We start from the raw sequence: 18,286 nt of genomic DNA, 5'->3' as shown, positions 1-18,286 counted from the left end.
AGTGCTTAATAAATGCCATTATTATTATTATTATTATTATTATATCCCCCGCTAAACTGTAAGCTCGTTGTGGGCAGGGAACATGTCTACCAACTCTGTTATACTGAACTCTCCAAAGCGCTCAGTTCAGTGATCTGCACATAGTAAGCACTCAATAAATACAACTGATTGATTGGTATCTACCGCAAAAGGGGAGGCTAGAAGCAGGGAGACCACGGAAGAGGCTGTTTCAGTAATCTAATAAGGAGATGACGAGATTTGGAACCAACAGGGTGACGGAACAGATCCGAAAAATACTGTGTAAAGTATAGCAACAGAATTTAGTGACAGACTAAAAGAGTCAGAAGCAAAGGATGACACCAAAGTTGGGGCTTCTGCTACAGGGAAAATGGTGTGGTGTTGGTGACAGAGATAAGGATTTTAAGAGGAGTGGATTTAGGAGGAAAGATAACAATAATTACAATAATTCTGGTATTTGTTAAGCTCTTACTAAGTGCCAAGCAGTGTTCTAAGTGAGCCGAGTTTTAGATATGTGGAGTTTAAGGTGCTGGCAGGGAGACATCAAGGTGAAGATGTCCTGGAGGTAAGAGGAAGTGAGAGATTATGTAGAAAAAGAGAGATAGGGTAAACTTGTTTTGTGCAGGGAACATGTCCACCAACTCTGTTATATTGTACTCTCCCAAGCTCTTACTTTAGTGCTATGCACACAATAAGCACTCAATATATACCACTGATTTATGAACTATATGTTATAAATTATGTATTTTAATGTCTGTCTCCCCCACTAGACCGTAAGCTTGTGGAGGCCAGGAAACATGTCTACCAACTCTGTTGCATTGCACTCTCCTAAGCTCTTTGTACAATGCTCTACAAAAAGGAAGCACCCAATAAATAATAGTAATAATAATGATTATATGTTAAGTGCTCACTATGTGCCTAGCACTGTTCTAAACACTGGGGTAGATACAAGGCAATCAGGTTGTCACACATGGGGCTCATAGTCTTAATCCCCATTTTACAGGTGAGATAACTGAGCACAGAGAAGTTAAGTGACTTGCCCAAAGTCATACAGCTGACAGATGGTGGAGCCGGGATTAGAACCCATGACCTCCGACTCCCGAGCCCGTGGTCTTTCCATTAAGCCACGCTGCTTCCCATTAATGATGATAATGATGATCTCCAGCTTTTTTTAGCAGTTTCACATGCCCTAGTTAATAACAGGTAAGGCAGGACCACCCACAACCAGGTATTGGAAAGAAGTCAAGCTACCAGCCATGAAAAAAATTCTTGTTTTAGTATAATTTCACGGTGACAGGGCAATAACAGATATTTTGCCAGTGAACAGTGATTTGGTGAGGCATGGAGTGGAATTTCTGGGTTGGAAGGGGCGAGCACAAGAAATATCTCAAAGGTACAGTGAAGAAAAACCTCAAATAATGCCGCATAAAAGTGTCCTGGTGAGAAACAGCTAGAGAAGCGAGGTCAGCATTGAGGGCAACAGTGAGAAATAGGGTGGCCCATTTTGAGCTAAGATTTAGGGCAGACTGAGTCTCTGAAGCAGAAATAAAAACAGCTGGAGGGGCAGCCAGTACTTCAAAGCGGAAAACAAGCTACGTGGGCAAGTGTGGAAGAGACTGTTGGTTGTGTGTCCTTCATCAGCCACACTCACCCCCACAAATGGTATCACCGTCAGTCGTGATATCGATTATGCAGGAGCTAGACAAACATCCAGTTCTCTTACGATGAGAGGGTTGTGGGCTTGCAAAACCTGTGCAAAATTTGTGTTGGAGAATTAACTCAACGGTTCTGACACCACGCCCAAGGCACCCAAGCACAACAGGCTCTCACTGTGTCCTAATTTCCTGACTGCCGTAGCCAAAACACAGGCTGAAAAGACTCGTGGTCGCAGAAAAAAAGCATAGGCCGGGGGTAGCCAAGCCTTGCAAACTGAAGTGTGACCTCGTGGAAACAGCACAGGCCTGGGGGGGGTCAGATGACCTGGATACTAATCCTGTCTCCACCACATGTCTGCTTTGTGACCTTGGGCCAGTTACTTACCTTCTCTGGGCCTCAGTTCCCTAATAAATTATTTATTTATTTATTTATTTATTTATTTATTTATTTATTTATTTTACTTGTACCTATCTATTCTATTTATTTTATTTTGTTAGTATGTTTGGTTTTGTTCTCTGTCTCCCCCTTCTAGACTGTGAGCCCACTGATGGGTAGGGACCGTCTCTATATGTTGCCAGCTTGTACTTCCCAAGCGCTTAGTCCAGTGCTCTGCACACAGTAAGCGCTCAATAAATACGATTGATTGATTGATTGATCTGTGAAGACTGTGAGCCCCACCTGAGACATGGACTGTATCCACCCTGATCTTAATACAGTGCCTGGCACATAGTAATTGCTTAAATACCATTTTTTTTTAAAAAAAAAGAGCTACAAACCCAGAACGTAATATGGCCGCGAGCCCAGATCAAGTTGGGGAGAGGAGGTGTCCCTGGGCTGGCGGGGGGGTGGTGGGGAAGGGGAGGGCATCTGGGAGAGGTGGCGGTGAGCAAGGGTTAGTACAGTGCTCTGCACACAGTAAGCGCTCAATAAATACGATTGATTGACGATCAAGGCAGAGTTTGGGTGGACCTAGGTACCGCCTCCCTCCCCGGACCCATCATCAATCGTGAGTGATCATCAATCATCAATCTTCACCCATGTGAGTGGGGACGCTGCTGTACCGAAAGGGCCAGAGCAGCAATTCGCTGCTGCCCACCGTAAGCTCACTGTGGGCAGGGAATGTTCATTCACTCAATCGTATTTATTGAGCGCTTCCTGCGTGCAGAGCACTGGACTAAGCGCTTGGGAAGTACAAGTTGGCAACATCTAGAGACGGTCCCTCCCCGACAGCGGGCTCGCAGTCTAGAAGGGGAATGTGTCTGTTATATTGTACTCTCCCAAGACCTCAATACGGTGCTTTGAAGCAGCGTAGCTTAGTGGATAGAGCACGGGCCCGGGAATCAGAAGGATGTGGGTTCTAATCCCGGCCCCGCCATAGGTCTGCTGTGTTACCTTGAGCAAGTCACTTAACTTCTCTGGGCCTCAGTCACCTCAACTGTAAAATGGGGATAAGAGTGGGAACCCCATGTGGGACAGGAACTGGGTCCATTCTGATTAACTTGTATCTACCCCAGTGCTTAGAAGAGCACTTGGCACATAATAATAATAATAATAATGGCATTTGTTAAGCACTTATTATGTGCAAAGCACTGTTCTAAGCGCTGGGGGGATACAAGGTGATCAGGTTGTCCCACGTGGGGCTCACAGTCTTAATCCCCATTTTCCAGATGAGGTAATTGAGTCTCAGAGAAGTGACTTGCCCAAGGCCACACAGCAGACATGTGGCGGAGCTGGGATTAGAACCCATGACCTCTGGTTTCCAAGCCCGTGCTCTTTCCACTGAGCCACGCTGCTTCTTCTATGTTAAGCACATAGTAAGTGCTTAACAAGCACCATTATTATTATGCTTTGCACCCAGTAAGTGCTCAATAAATACAATTGACCGAGTGACTGACAACAGCGAGACACTGGATCTTTTGTTCAGGTCCCCCACTCCTGGTAGAGCCACAAAGCATACTTTAATCAGATTTTCACCACCAGCTGCAGAGCAAGTGAAGAAGAGCCAGAGTTTATATAATAATAATAATAATAATAATAATAACAATAATTCATTCATTCATTCATGCAATCGTATTTATTGAGCACTTACTGTGTGCAGAGCACTGTACTAAGCGCTTGGGAAGTACAAGTTGGCAACATATAGAGACGGTCCCTACCCAACAGCAGGCTCACAGTCTAGAAGGGGGAGACAGACAACAAAACAAAACCTATTAACAAAACAAAATTAATAGAATAGTAAATCTGTACAAGTAAAATAGAGTAATAAATCTGTACAAACATATGTACAGGTGCTGTGGGGAGGGGAAGGAGGTAGGGCCGGGGGGCGTGGAGAGAAAGGAGGGGGCTCAGCCTGGGAAGGCCTCCTGGAGGAGGTGAGCGCTCAGTAGGGGAAGGAACGAGTGGAGAGTGAGCGGTTGAATATGGAAGTGAAGGATGGGAGGAGGGACGGGGCGAGAGATTTCATAAGATGAGAGAGAATAATGCATTTGTTTAGCACTTACTATGTGCAAAGCACTGTTCTAAGTGCTGGGGAGACTATAGGGTGATCAGGTTGTCCCACGGGGTGCTCACAGTCAATCCCCATTTTACAGATGAGGTAACTGAGGCACAGAGAAGGGAAGTGACTTGCCCAAAGTCACACAGCTGACAATCGGCGGAGCCGGGATTTGAACCCGTGACCACTGATTCCAAAGCCCGGGCTCTTTCCACCGAGCCACGCGGCTTCTCTGGTTCTATGGGCTTAAAGGCAGCTTCCACCTCAGTCCCTTTTCCAGGTAGAGGTGTAAAAAGGTGGGCTAAATCATCATCATCATCATCAATCGTATTTATTGAGTGCTTACTGTGTGCAGAGCACTGTACTAAGCGCTTGGGAAGTACAAAGTGGCAACATATAGAGACAGTCCCTACCCAACAGTGGGCTCACAGTCTAAAAGGGGGAGACAGAGAACAAAACCAAACATACTAACCAAATGGCTAAATGGCCCTCTCTGTTACATTTCCTTTCAACGATAAGGTTTTTGAACTAGCCCAAGACATCGCAGCTGAGAGAAGGCAGTTCCGTTGGGTGGGGATCTGTGTATCAAGCTTATAGATTTTTTTAGCAGTTGCCTCGGCGGGGTGTCATTAACAGCAAAAACGGTTGGCAAATTAAAACTCGCCCCTTTATCTTCCTCAGACGCGGCAGCCACTTTAACCCGCTGCTTCTGCGGGCCTCCCTCTTCTGAACCGCGACTCAATGGAAATTGGCCGCTCGAGGGTCTAAAAAAGGAGTCACAAGTGTCACCCGTACGCTTGGATGAAGACTCCTTCCCTGCCTCCCCTCTCTCTGGGAGCCTGCCTTCCTCTCTTTCCCAAGAAAGCTTTCCTGCTTATTAGCGAAATAAGTGCCCCTTTCTGTTCTGCCCGTACTTAGCCTCCAATTAGGAAAATGAGCAGGAAGGCGCCCATGCTGAGCCCCTGTGCTCGGGGCGAGGAAGAAACCGGCTCTTTTTCTCCGTACGAGTCGCACCAGCTCCTTTCTGTCCAGGAGAGGTCTTCAATAGTTTGGGCCGTCCCCTGGGGTCCGTACCTATTTTATTCTAACTCCCGATGACGGTTCAGGCCTCGGCTTTGCCGGGACCGCTCGGTTGGAGCGGGAAGGCCTTCGACTGCTTGGGAACCCAGCTGAGGAAGCCTTTCTCCTCCCTCTCAGGCTTATGATGATGATCTTAGGGGGAGATCATCATCATCAATCGTATTTATTGAGCGCTTACTGTGTGCAGAGCACTGGACTAAGCGCTTGGGAAGTACAAATTGGCAAGATATAGAGACAGTGGGCTCACAGTGGGAGATGTGGGAGGCCCTCTGCAAGTGTTGGCTTCACCTCTAGAAAAGCAGCAGGGCCGAGTGGATAGTGCACGGGCCTAGGATGATGATGATGATGATGGTATTTATTAATACTACCTGTTTATATGTATATATCACCTGTATATATGTATATATCACCTGTATATATGTATATATCACCTGTATATAAGTACATACATATATATGTATATATGTTTGTACATATTTATTACTCTATTTATTTATTTATTTTACTTGTACATATCTATTCTATTTATTTTATTGTGTTAGTATGTTTGGTTTTGCTCTCTGTCTCCCCCTTTTAGACTGTGAGCCCACTGTTGGGTAGGGACCGTCTCTATACGTTGCCAACTTGGACTTCCCAAGCGCTTAGTACAGGGCTGTGCACACAGTAAGCGCTCAATAAATGCGATTGATTGATTGATTGATTGATTAAGCGCTTACTATGTGCAAAGCACTGTTCTAAGCGCTGGGGAGGTTACATGGTGATCAGGGTGTCCCACGGGGGGCTCACGGACTTCATCCCCATTTTACAGATGAGGGAACTGAGGCCCAGAGAAGTGAAGTGACTTGCCCAAAGTCACCCGGCTGACAAGGGGCGGAGCCGGGATTTGAACCCAGGACCTCTGACCCCAAAGCCCAAGCTCTTTCCACTGAGCCACGCTGCTTCTCTAAGTCCGAAGGACCTGGGTTCTAATCCCAGCTCCGCCACTTGGCTGCTGCGTGACCTTGGGCAAGTCACTTTACTTCTCTAGGCCTATTACTTCATCTGTAAAATGGGGATTAAGACTGCGAGCCCCATGTGGGACAGGGACTGTTGTCCTACCTGATTTACTTGTATTCATTCGACCGTATTTATTGAGCGCTTACTGTGTGCAGAGCACTGTACTAAGCACTTGGGAAGTACAAGTTGGCAACGTAGAGAGACGGTCCCTACCCAACAGCGGGCTCACAGTCTAGAAGGGGGAGACAGACAACAAAACATATTAACAAAATAAAATAAATAGAATAAATATGTACAAATAAAATAGAGTAATAAATACATACAAACATATATACATATATACAGGTGCTGTGGGGAGGGGAAGGAGGTAAGGCGGGGGCATGGGGAAGGGGAGGAAGGGGAGAGGAAGAAGGGCTCAGTCTGGGAAGGCCTCCTGGAGGAGGTGAGCTCTCAGTAGGGCTTTGAAGGAACTTGTATAATAATAATAAGAAGAATGGTATTTGTTAAGTGCTTACTACGTGCCAAGCACTGTTCTAAGCACTGGGGTAGATTACAAGGTAATCAGGTTGTCCCACGTGGGGCTCACAGTCTTCATCCCCATTTTACAGCTGAGGTAACCGAGGCACAGAGAAGTTAAGTGACTTGCCCAAAATCACACAGCTGACAAGTGGTGGAGCCGGGATTAGAACCCGCGACCTCCACCCTGGGGCTTAGTACAGTGTCTGGCACAGAGTCAGATGGCTTCAATAAATGCCATCATTATGAAATACAACAGTTATTATAGCCTTTGCACTCTGCCTAAAATGGAAATTCTGAAGCAGCTACTGACGGTGACCGCTGCAAGCCCAGCTTCCATGAAGAAGTCTATTTTAATGCTTCTAATTAATACCTTTTTAGGATCGCACCTGGAGGGTTTCCAGTACTCTACCAAGTCTCGACTACGGGAGGGGCAAGGAGAGGCATACTCATTCCCTTCCTAGCTTGGCCAGTGGCTAGCGAGTGGAAGACAACCTGCGGCAAGTCGAGACTCCCCCGTGCTGGGCAGCAGCGGCGTGCGAGAAAGCGAGGGCGGGAGACTCAATTTTCCCGCATGGAAGGGGGCAATGGTAAACGACTTCCATATTTTTATCAAGAAAACCCAATGGATACACTACCAGAACGATGGCAGATGGAGGTGGGGCGTCCTGGGAGAGACGTATCCATGGTGTCGCCGTGGGTCGGACAGCATAAGACAAATTAATTAATCAATCGCAAAGCCACGTAGCCTAGTGGAAAAGAGCATGGGCCCGGGAATCAAAGGACCTCTAATCCCAGCCTGCCAAGTGCATGCTGTGTGACCTGGGGCAAGTCACTTAACTTCTCTGTGCCTCAGTTCTTCAATTGTAAAATGGGGATTAAATACCTGTTCTCCCTTCTGTGTACACCGTGAGACTGGGACAGGGACCGTGTCAGACCTGATTAACGTGTATCTACCCCAGCGCTTAGAACGGTGTTTAATATATAGAAAGTGCTTAACAAGGGCCATAAAAAAATATTTAAGTGTGGTAATGGTTAAGTGTTTACTATCCACTGGGGCGGACAGTATTTGTTGAGGGTCTACACGTGTGTGTGTCTGTGTGTTCAGTTGTGGTGACACTATTTTCTCCCTGGTTTTGTGTTTTACATTACCCCCCCACCCCGCCTTACCTCCTTCCCCTCCCCACAGCACCTGTATATATATATATTATGTTTGTATGTATTTATTACTCTATTTATTTTATTTGTACGTATTTATTCTATTTATTTTGTTAATATGTTTTGTTTTGTTGTCTGTCTCCCCCTTCTAGACTGTGAGCCCGCTGTTGGGTAGGGACTGTCTCTATATGTTGCCAACTTGTACTTCCCAAGCGCCTAGTGCAGTGCTCTGCACACAGTAAGCACTCAATAAATACGATTGAATGAATGAATGAATGAATGTGCCAAGCACTGTTCCACGCACTAGGAGAGATAAAACATAGTTAGGTCCTTAATGGGGCTCACAGTCTAAGTAAGGAGGGAGACTACTATTCTATTTATTTTATTTTGTTACTATGTTTTGTTTTGTTGTCTGTCTCCCCCTTCTATCAATCAATCAATCAATCAATCAATCAATCGTATTTATTGAGCGCTTACTATGTGCAGAGCACTGTACTAAGCGCTTGGGAAGTACAAATTGGCATCACATAGAGACAGTCCCTACCCAACAGTGGGCTCACAGTCTAAAAGGGGGAGACAGAGAACAGAACCAAACATACCAACAAAATAAAATAAGTAGGATAGAAATGTACAAGTAAAATAAATAAATAAATAAATAAATAGAGTAATAAATATGTACAACCATATATACATATATACAGGTGCTGTGGGGAAGGGAAGGAGGTAAGACGGGGGGATGGAGAGGGGGACGAGGGGGAGAGGAAAGAAGGGGCTCATATGTTGCCAATTTGTACTTCCCAAGCGCTTAGTACAGTGCTTTGCACACAGCAAGCGCCAATAAATACGATTGAATGAATGAATGAATAGGTAACGAATCCCCATTTTGCAGGGAACTGAGGCACAGAGAAGTGAAGTGTCTTGCCCAAGGTCCCACAGTAGCAATCAATCAAATTGTATTTATTGAGCACTTACTGTGTGCAGAGCACTGTACTGAGTGCTTGAGAGAGGACAATATAACAGCATTGGTAGACACGTTCCCTGAGATGTACATGTGTCTGGGAAAAGAGAGACGGAAAAGGAAATCAGACAAACTAAGGCAGAATCAGAACATGCAGAAGAGCTCTCGGCATGTTTTCAGGAGGCTCTTCTATGCCCTGAAATCTTCACGAGCCGTTCAAAAAGCTAAAATCCAGACAGGCTAAAGATCTGGTTCCCTGGAGCAGGGAAGATGGGGCCGCTGGTTTCGCTGAGGAAACAGATTGGCATGATTTGGAAAGTTTACAAGAATTGCCTCTTAGTCACAGCTGAAAGGAAAATTAATATGATATTCCAAAAAGAAAAGAGGGAAGTAGATTCTGGAGTTAGACAACGGCCGTTATGACCGTTGTTAATGGGGAGGTGGGGATTGGAAAATGATGGTATTTGTTAAGTGCTTACTATGTGTCGAGAACTGTTCCAAGTGCTGGGGTAGATTCATTCATTCAGTCATATTTTTTGAGCACTTACTGTGTGCAGAGCATTGTACTAAGCGCTTGGGAAGTACAAGTTGGAGAGTAATAATAATAATGATGGTATTTCAGCGGGACGCTGGGAGTCGCAGCGTGGCTCAATGGAAAGAGCCCGGGCTTGGGAGTCAGAGGTTGTGGGTTCTAATCCCAGCTCCGCCAATTATCAGCTGTGTCACCTTGGGCAAATCACTTCACTTCTCTGTGCCTCAGTGACCTCATCTGTACCCCTGACCTCTCTCCTCTGCAATTTCACATTTCCTCCGACCTCCAGAACATCTCCATGTGGATGTCCCACCAACGTCTCAAGCTCAGTATTTCTAAAATTGAAGTCATCTTCCACCTCTCCCACCCCCTTCCCATCCCAAACCTCTCCCCAACCTCACTTTCTTCTCACAGTTGACACCACTACCATCCTCCCTGTCCTTCAAGCTTGTAACCTTGACATTATCCTTCATTCCTTCCCCTCTTTCAGTCTGTTGCCCAAATCCTAACCGTTCTTCCTCTACAACATTTCCAGAATCTGTCCTTTCCCCAAGATCCAAACGGTCACCACACTGTTGGTTCCAGGCACTTGTCATATTCTGGATTGACTACTATATCAGTCATCAATCAATCAATCATTTTTTGAGCGCTTCTTGTGTGCAGAGCACTGTACTAAGCGCTTGGGAAGTACAAGTTGGCAACATATAGAGACAGTCCCTACCCAACAGTGGGCTCACAGTCTAGAAGGGGGACACAGACAACAAAACCAATTGGACACTGCAGCGCATCGTGACGGCAAAAAGAAATCATCAAATGGCAAGCCCTCAGCATGGAAAGATGAACTGCATGAGAATCACCAGCTGCATGAGATTCATGAGCTGCAGTTCGACCACTCCTGTCTGAAGCCCTTGGGAGATAACAGAAGCAGTATAGCCTAGTGGAAAGAACACCAAACCCCGACTAAGCCCTTCTTTCCCCTTCTCCCACTCCCTTCTGCATCGTCCTGACTTGCTCCCTTTATTCATCCCTCCTCTCAGTCCCACAGAACTTATATACATATCTTTTATTTATTTGTATTGATGTCTGTCTTCCCCCCTCGCCCCAGACTGTAACCTTGTTTTGGGCAGGAAATGTGCCTGTTTATTGTTGTCTTGTACTCTCCCAAACTCTAAGTACAGTGCTCTGCACACAGTACTCAATAAATACAGTTGAATGAATAATAATAATAATGATAATGGCATTTATTAAGCGCTTACTATGTGCAAAGAATGATTAGGATTAGAGAATATAGGCTCTAATCCTGGCTTTGCTACTTTCCTGCTGTGTGACCTTGGGCAAATCGGTGAACTTCTCTGGGCCTCAGTGTCCTCATCTGTAAAATGGGGATTCAGGGTCTTCCTTCCTTCCTACTTAGACTGAGACAGACTGTGTCTATATGCGACAGGGACTGTGTCCAGCATATTTATTTTGTATCTACCCCAGGGCATACTACAGTGATTGGCATATTATAAGCACTTAACAAATACTACTATTATTAGTAGTAGTATTGAGAAGCAGCGTGGCTCCATGGAAAGAGCCCAGGCTTTGGAGTCAGAGGGCATGGGTTCGAATCCGGGCTCCGCCACATGTCTGCTGTGTGACCTTGGGCAAGCCACTTAACTTCTCTGAGCCTCAGTTACCTCATCTGTAAAATGGGGATGAAGACCGTGAGCCCCCCGTGGGACAACCTGATCACCTTGTATCCATCCCCAGCGCTTAGAACAGTGCTCTGCACATAGTAAGTGCTTAACAAATGCCATTATTATTATTTATTATTATTATTATTATCATTGTTATTAACAGGCCTAGCAGACACATTCTCTACCTCAAGGACTTTACACCCAACTGGTGGAGATAACACAAGTTGCACACATTCAGAGGGAACGGAAGACAAAACCTAGACAAAAGTGATACCAGCAGCAAAAAAATAAAACCATGAATAAATACATGGAATAATTCGATGTACTTGTAAGCGTTAAGGGAGGCTGATGGGTCGATATGATCAGGGAAGGAGGGGTTTGCTGGGGAATACTTCATCATCATCATCATCAATCGTATTTATTGAGTGCTTACTATGTGCAGAGCACTGTACTAAGCGCTTGGGAAGTACAAATTGGCAGCATATAGAGACAGTCCCTACCCAACAGTGGGCTCACAGTCTAAAAGGGGGAGACAGAGAACAAAACCAAACATACTAACAAAATAAAATAAATAGAATAGATATGTACAAATAAAATAAATAAATAGAGTAATAAATATGTACAAACATATATACATATATACAGGTGCTGTGGGGAAGGGAAGGAGGTAAGATGGGGGGATGGAGGGGGGGATGAGGGGGAGAGGAAGGGGCTCAGTCTGGGAAGGCCTCCTGGAGGAGGTGAGCTCTCAGTAGGGCCTTGAAGGGAGGAAGAGAGCTAGCTTGGCGGATGGGCAGAGGGAGGGCATTCCAAGCCTGGGAATACTTCCCAGAGGAAGTGGGTTTTCCAGAGGACTTTAAAGGTTGGCAGGGATGTAACCTGGCAGATTAAAGTGGGCTGGAGCCCCAGGCGGGACGAGGGGAATGAGCGTCAGTTTAGTGACCGGAGAGTCCCGACCTAAGTCCAGTTACAAAACTGGCTTGGGAGGAGCAAAGCAGGCAAATTAGAAAACGGGCATTGGAGTCAGAAGGACCTCCTTCTAATCCCGGTTCCACCACTTGTCTGCTGTGTGACCTTGGGAAAGCCACTTCACCTCTCTGGGCCTCAGTTGCCTCATCTGTAAAACGAGGATTAATACTGTGAGCCCCATGTGGGACACGTGTCCAGTCTGATTAGTTTGTACCTTCCCTAGTGCTTATTATGGTGCCTGGTACACAGTAAAGTGCTAAAATACAATTTTTTTAGAAAATCTAGAATTTAGTAGGTGAAGAGAGCCAAAAGGTAAAAAGATTTGTTGCTTGTAATGTATTTATCTAGTTATTTATCATCATCATCAATCGTATTTACTGAGCGCTTCCTGTGTGCAGAGCACTGAAATTATTTATGAAATTATTTATTTGTTTATATTAATGTCTGTCTCCCGCTCTAGACCGTGAGCTTGTTATGGGCAGGAATGTGTGTGTTTATTGTTATATTGTACTCTCCCAATCAATCAATCAATTTATTGAGCGCTTACCGTGTGCAGAGCACTGTACTAAGCGCTTGGGAAGTACAAGTTGGCAACATATAGAGACAGTCCCTACCCAACAGTGGGCTCACAGTCTAAAAGACTGTGCTTCGCACACAGTAAGCGCTCAATAAATACGATTGAACTGAATTAAATTGCATGAGATCAAGAAGCTAAACTGAGCAGGAGTGAGATGGAACTTCATTTGGAAACATCCCGAAGTTTTGGGCCCAACATACTAGGGAAATTAAGGGAAATCAAGGAAGATGGCGGGGGGCTTCCTTGTTCGGAGTCAAGAAATCATGGAGAGCCAACAACGTTTACAACTGCTCGGAATGATCATGCGGAGGGAAGTCTGCACGTTTGAAATGAAATTTTATTTCACCTGCAGAAGGATAAAATAGAACTTGAAATGTTCAAAATATTTTGAACAGCTGCACAGGTCAGATCCTTTATCAACGATAACAATTTAGCGGAATTGGAAATACCAAATACCAAACACCGAAAGAACTAGAAACAATGTTATTAATTGTGAATCGAATTCATAATTCGCAACCTCAGGTGGCACTCAATAAATACAACTGAACGAACCACTGAGGCCTGGAGCCTATAATTCTATAGCTATAATTCTATTTATTCTGACGGTTTTGACACCTGTCCACGTGTTTTGTTGTCTGTCTCCCCCTTTTAAATGTGAATAAAAAAACCAATCCTCTGTTGTCTGTCTCCCCCTATTAAATGTGAATAAAAAAACCAATCCTCTGTTGTCTGTCTCCCCCTTTAAAATGTGAATAAAAAAACCAATCCTCTGTTGTCTGTCTCCCCTTTCTCGCCTGTGAGCCCACCATTGGGTAGGGACTGTCTCTATATGTTGACAATTTGTACTTCCCAAGCGCTTAGTACAGTGCTCTGCACACAGAGAAGCAGCGTGGCTCAATGGAAAGAGCACGGACTTTGGAGTCCGAGGTCATGGGTTCAAATCCTGGCTCCGCCGCTTGTCAGCTGTGTGACTTTGGGCAAGTCACTTCACTTCTCTGGGCCTCAGTTCCCTCACCTGTAAATTGGGGCTTAAGACTGTGAGCCCCCTTGGGGCAACCTGATCACCTTGTAACCTCCCCAGTGCTTAGAACAGTGCTTTGCACGTGGTAAGCGCTTAATAAATGCCATTATTATTATTATTATTATTATAGTAAGCACTCAATAAATATGATTGAATGAATGAATGAACCTCTGTAGATACTGGACTCCCTGATGCATCATGTATGCTACTTCAGGCATGCTGTGAAATGTTGGCAAACTTGCCATTTTGTGGAAGTCTACCAAGACCACCTGAACCCCGGAGTGTTTCTCATAGGGGATCCCTGAATCCCTCCTTACTCCAGAGCCTGTGAACAAAGCAGTCCCAGAAGGGGGGAGGCAGGGCACCTACAATTGAGCGCCGAGTGCTTAGTACAGTACTCTGCACACAGTAAATGCTCAATAAATACCATTGATTGAGTCCTAAAAACACAAGATGTAGCCTATCAAAACCAGATGAATGGCCATGCTAAGAAAGGCTTGTGAAGAGGACTGCCCTATTGCAAGGCCAGTATTCATTCATTCATTCAATCGTATTTACTGAGCTTTTACTGTGTGCAAAGCACTGTACTAAGCGCTTGGGAGAGTACAATGTAACCACAAACAGACGCATTCCTGCCGCAACAAACTCACAGTCTAAAGTGGGAACAGTAGATACAGGCTGACTTTTTCACACAGGGATCAGCGTGGCTCAGCGGAAAGAGCCAGAGCTTTGGAGTCAGAGGTCATGGGTTCGAATCCTACCTCGGCTACTTGTCAGCTGTGTGACTGTGGGCAAGTCACTTAACTTCTCTGCGCCTCAGTTCCCTCATCTGTAAAATGGGGATTAAGACTGTGAGCCCCCCAGTGGGACCACCTGATCACCTTGTAACCTCTCCAGCGCTTAGAACAGTGCTTTGCACGTAGTAAGCGCTTAATAAATGCCATTATTATTATTATTATGAATGACATCCAAAATCTTACCTGGCTCCTTTTCGAGGTTACGTCCCCTCAAGAGGAGGAGGAGGGGGGAAATGCAGTGGCTTGGAATTTCATTTTCCAAAGGTTATTTTGCTTGTAGTTCATTCAAATGCAATCCCAGGTTCTTCTAAAAAAAAAAAACGGGGTGGTGGGAGGGTTAGGAAACTCTTCTGCCTGTTCCCTCTGGTTCTGGCTCTTGGCTAATTAACATAATTACAATAGAAGGATCCCAGAGAGAAGTCTGCAGCCTGTGTTGGCTTTAATATTCTTCCCTTAAATAATGAATAATCATTACTGTCTCGTGTGGTTTATAGAAGAGCTAGTAATAATCTTAACTCCTGAGCTATTTGCGGGAGGCCTGCCCTTCTGCAGCATGGATTTGCCTTTTGCAGGAGCTTTTTCATGTTGGGTTCTTCGTTAGCTGGCACCAGGGTGTAGATCAGACTGGCCTGAGCTTTTGATGTCTGTTAAATGTAAAAAGGGAAAGCCTCCATGATTCACCAGGCAGGGCAGATACGGGTGATGGAAGCATTTGGGGTGGAACCACTTCTTCATGAGAAGCAGCGTGGTCTAGTGAATGGAACACCAACCTGGGAGTCATTCATTCAATTGTATTTATTGAGCGCTTACTGTGTGCCGAGCATTGTACTTAGCGCTTAGGAGAGTACACTAGAACAATTTACAGACACATTCCCTGCCCACAACGAGCTTACAGTCCGAGGCGGGGATAGACATTAATATACATAAATAAGGACCTGGGTTATGATCCCGGCTCTGCCATTTGTCTGCTGTGTGACCTTGGGCAACTCACTTCACTTCTCTGGGCCTCAGTGCCCTCATTTGGGCTGTGTCCATCCGGATTAGCTTGTACCTACCCCCGTGTTAGAACAGTGCCTGGCACACAGTGAGTGCTTAATAAATACCATAAAAAAAGAATAGTAACATAATATGGATTCCCAACACTCCAAAGACTTGCTGGCAGATAGCTTTTTGTTCACAGCTACACACATCCCCTTCATGATTAAAAAAAAGGTGTATATGCACTAATCTACAAAATGCTTTCATTGTTCAATTTAGTAATAATAATAATAATAATAATAATGGCATTTGTTAAGTGCTTACTATGTGCAAAGCACTGTTCTAAGTGCTGGGAAGGATACAAAGTGATCAGGTTGTCCCACGTGGGGCTCACAGTCTTTCATTCATTCAATCGTATTTATTGAGCGCTTACTGTGTGCAGAGCACTGTACTAAGCGCTTGGGAAGTACAAGTTGGCAACATATAGAGACGGTCCCTACCCAACAGTGGGCTCACAGTTTAGAAGGGAGGAATTCGCTGCGAGCAGGATGCGAAGCTGCGTGGGGAAACCCCATTGGATTTCGAGTCCAACGCCTTAACCACTCGGCCATCACAGCAAGTCTTAATCCCCATGTGACAGATGAGGTCACTGAGGCACAGAGAAGTTAAGTGACTTGCCCCACGTCACACAGCTGACAGGCAAGAACGAGGTACAGTGAGGAGGTTAGCGGTTTGTGCGTGTGCCAGACTGTTTCTTCCGATATGTACCTGAGCTCCTCAAGAGAATCTATCCAAAACACATAATGAACACATGTGTTGTAGAACTGACTGTGAGTGAAATGATTACCTCTGCTTTATCTATGTTCTTCCCCTAAAATATTCCCATATCAACCAATCAATTGTAAGACAATTTTAAATGTAGCATAAACCTTTCCAACGCCTGACTTCACTTAGGTGATAAAAAATTATTAAATGGAAAGAGCACGGGCTTGAGAATCGGAGGTCATGGGTTCTGATTCTCAAGCCCGTGCTCTTTCCATTTAATAATTTTTTAGTATCCCCTAAGTGAAGTCAGGTGAAAATCATTTGCCAAGGCAAGCGCAAGCAAAGGCCCCTGGAAAATTGACGGTGGGCTTCTGAATCAATCGCCATTCTTAGAACAGTGTAAAGAGAAAGCACGCCAATTGGGTCCTTCAAAATGACAACAAGCAAGTACTCTGAAACAAAGAAAAATATAGCTTCCTCTATGGAGGCGTTGGAAAGATTTGTGCTACATTTAAAATTAAGTCTTACAATTGATTGGTTGATATGGGAATGTTTTAGGGGAAGGACATAGATAAAGCAGAGGTAATCATTTCACTCACAGTTAGTTCTACAACACATGTGATCATTATGTGTTTTGGATAGATTCTCTTGAGGATCTCAGAGACATATCGGAAGAAACAGTCTGGCACATGCACAAACCGCTAACCTCCTCACTGTACCTCGCTCTCGCCTGTCCCGCCGTCGACCCCCATCCCACGTCCTTCCCCTGCCCTGGAATGCCCTCCCTCCATATATCCACCAAGCTAGCTCTCTTCCTCCCTTCAAAGCCCTACTGAAAGCTCACCTCCTCCAAGAGGCCTTCCCAGACTGAGCCCCCTTTTTCCTCTCCTCCTCCCCATTCCCCCCCCACCTCCTTCCCCGCTCCACAGCACTTGTACATATAGTTGTACAGATTTATTATTCTATTTATTTTACTTGTCCATATTTACTATCCTATTTATTTTGTTAATGATATACATATAGCTTTAATTCTACTTGTTCTGACGACTTTGACACCTGTCCACATGTTTTGTTTTGTTGTCTGCCTCCCCCTTCTAGACAATAATTGTTCAATAAATACGACTGAGCTTCTAATCGCTCAATAAATACGATTGAATGAGCGAATGCACACAATGTCGGTCAAGGCATTATAGCCGGTATTTTTCTGTAAATGTGAGGTTCTTCAGGAACACCACCTCCCAGTTATAAAAGAACAGACTGTTTCTCTGCCTTGGTGAGAGACGTTTGAGACAATCATGTCCAGATTTGGTGACTCTACTTTAAAAAGGAAATGGCGAAACTGGAAAGTGTTTAGAGGAGAGAAACAGAAATTCATTCATTCATTCAATCGTATTTGTTGAGCGCTTCCTGTGTGCAGAGCACTATACTAAGCGCTTGGGAAGTACAAGTTGGCAACATATAGAGACAGTCCCTACCCAACAACGGGCTCACAGTCTAGAAACGGGCTCACAGTCTAGAAATGATTAAAGGAATTGAAAATAGGTACTACATGGAAAACTTGAAGGAACTGGGCTAGTTTAGCTGGGCGAAGAGACGGTTAAGGAATAATTTAATAACTTTTCAAACCAATGAAAGGTTTTTATGAGGAGAGTGCTTACCACTCAATTTTTTTTAAGTCCTCAGATGATCAAACAGGAGAAAATGGGCTTAAATTAGGGCAGGAAAAGTTGCAGTTGGACATATGGTAGCTGGTCTTGACAGTCAGGGAGAAAATTGTTTTTATAGGTTTTTAGGAAAGGTTGTGGAGTTTCCATTCCAAGAGACAAGTATCTGGCCTACTGCCTTCAGGTTCCCCTCTAGTCCCACAAATCATCTTCAGGACAATCATCCCCAAAACCAGAGTGGTGGGGGTGAAAATGATTTTGCTTACATATTTATTACTCTGTTTATTTATTTATTTATTTATTTATTTTACTTGTACATTTCTATCCTATTTATTTTATTTTGTTGGTATGTTGGGTTCTGTTCTCTGTCTCCCCCTTTTAGACTGTGAGCCCACTGTTGGGTAGGGACTGTCTCTATGTGTTGCCAA

The 18,286-nt window shown here is 44.7% G+C and overlaps 1 protein-coding gene and 1 non-coding gene across 2 annotated transcripts in view; both read right to left on the bottom strand.

Annotated features, from left to right (window-relative positions):
• The window catches only part of NMNAT1 (nicotinamide nucleotide adenylyltransferase 1), a 114,356-nt gene extending 99,650 nt beyond the window's left edge, over nucleotides 1-14,706 (bottom strand). The window contains exon 1 of the mRNA XM_038746744.1: nucleotides 14,635-14,706. The gene's annotated coding sequence lies outside the window, so the exon portion shown is untranslated. The remainder of the gene's footprint in view (nucleotides 1-14,634) is intronic.
• A 1,258-nt stretch (nucleotides 14,707-15,964) lies between these two features.
• On the bottom strand, nucleotides 15,965-16,046 carry TRNAS-CGA. Its single transcript has one exon. It is a non-coding gene; the product is annotated as a tRNA-Ser (tRNA).
• Between the last annotated feature and the right edge of the window lie 2,240 nt (nucleotides 16,047-18,286).

Source organism: Tachyglossus aculeatus, chromosome 5, assembly GCF_015852505.1.
Source record: "Tachyglossus aculeatus isolate mTacAcu1 chromosome 5, mTacAcu1.pri, whole genome shotgun sequence".
NCBI classification, from domain to species: domain Eukaryota; kingdom Metazoa; phylum Chordata; class Mammalia; order Monotremata; family Tachyglossidae; genus Tachyglossus; species Tachyglossus aculeatus.
Note: the sequence above shows the minus strand (reverse complement) of the source record. Positions and strands in the feature narration are given on the sequence as shown.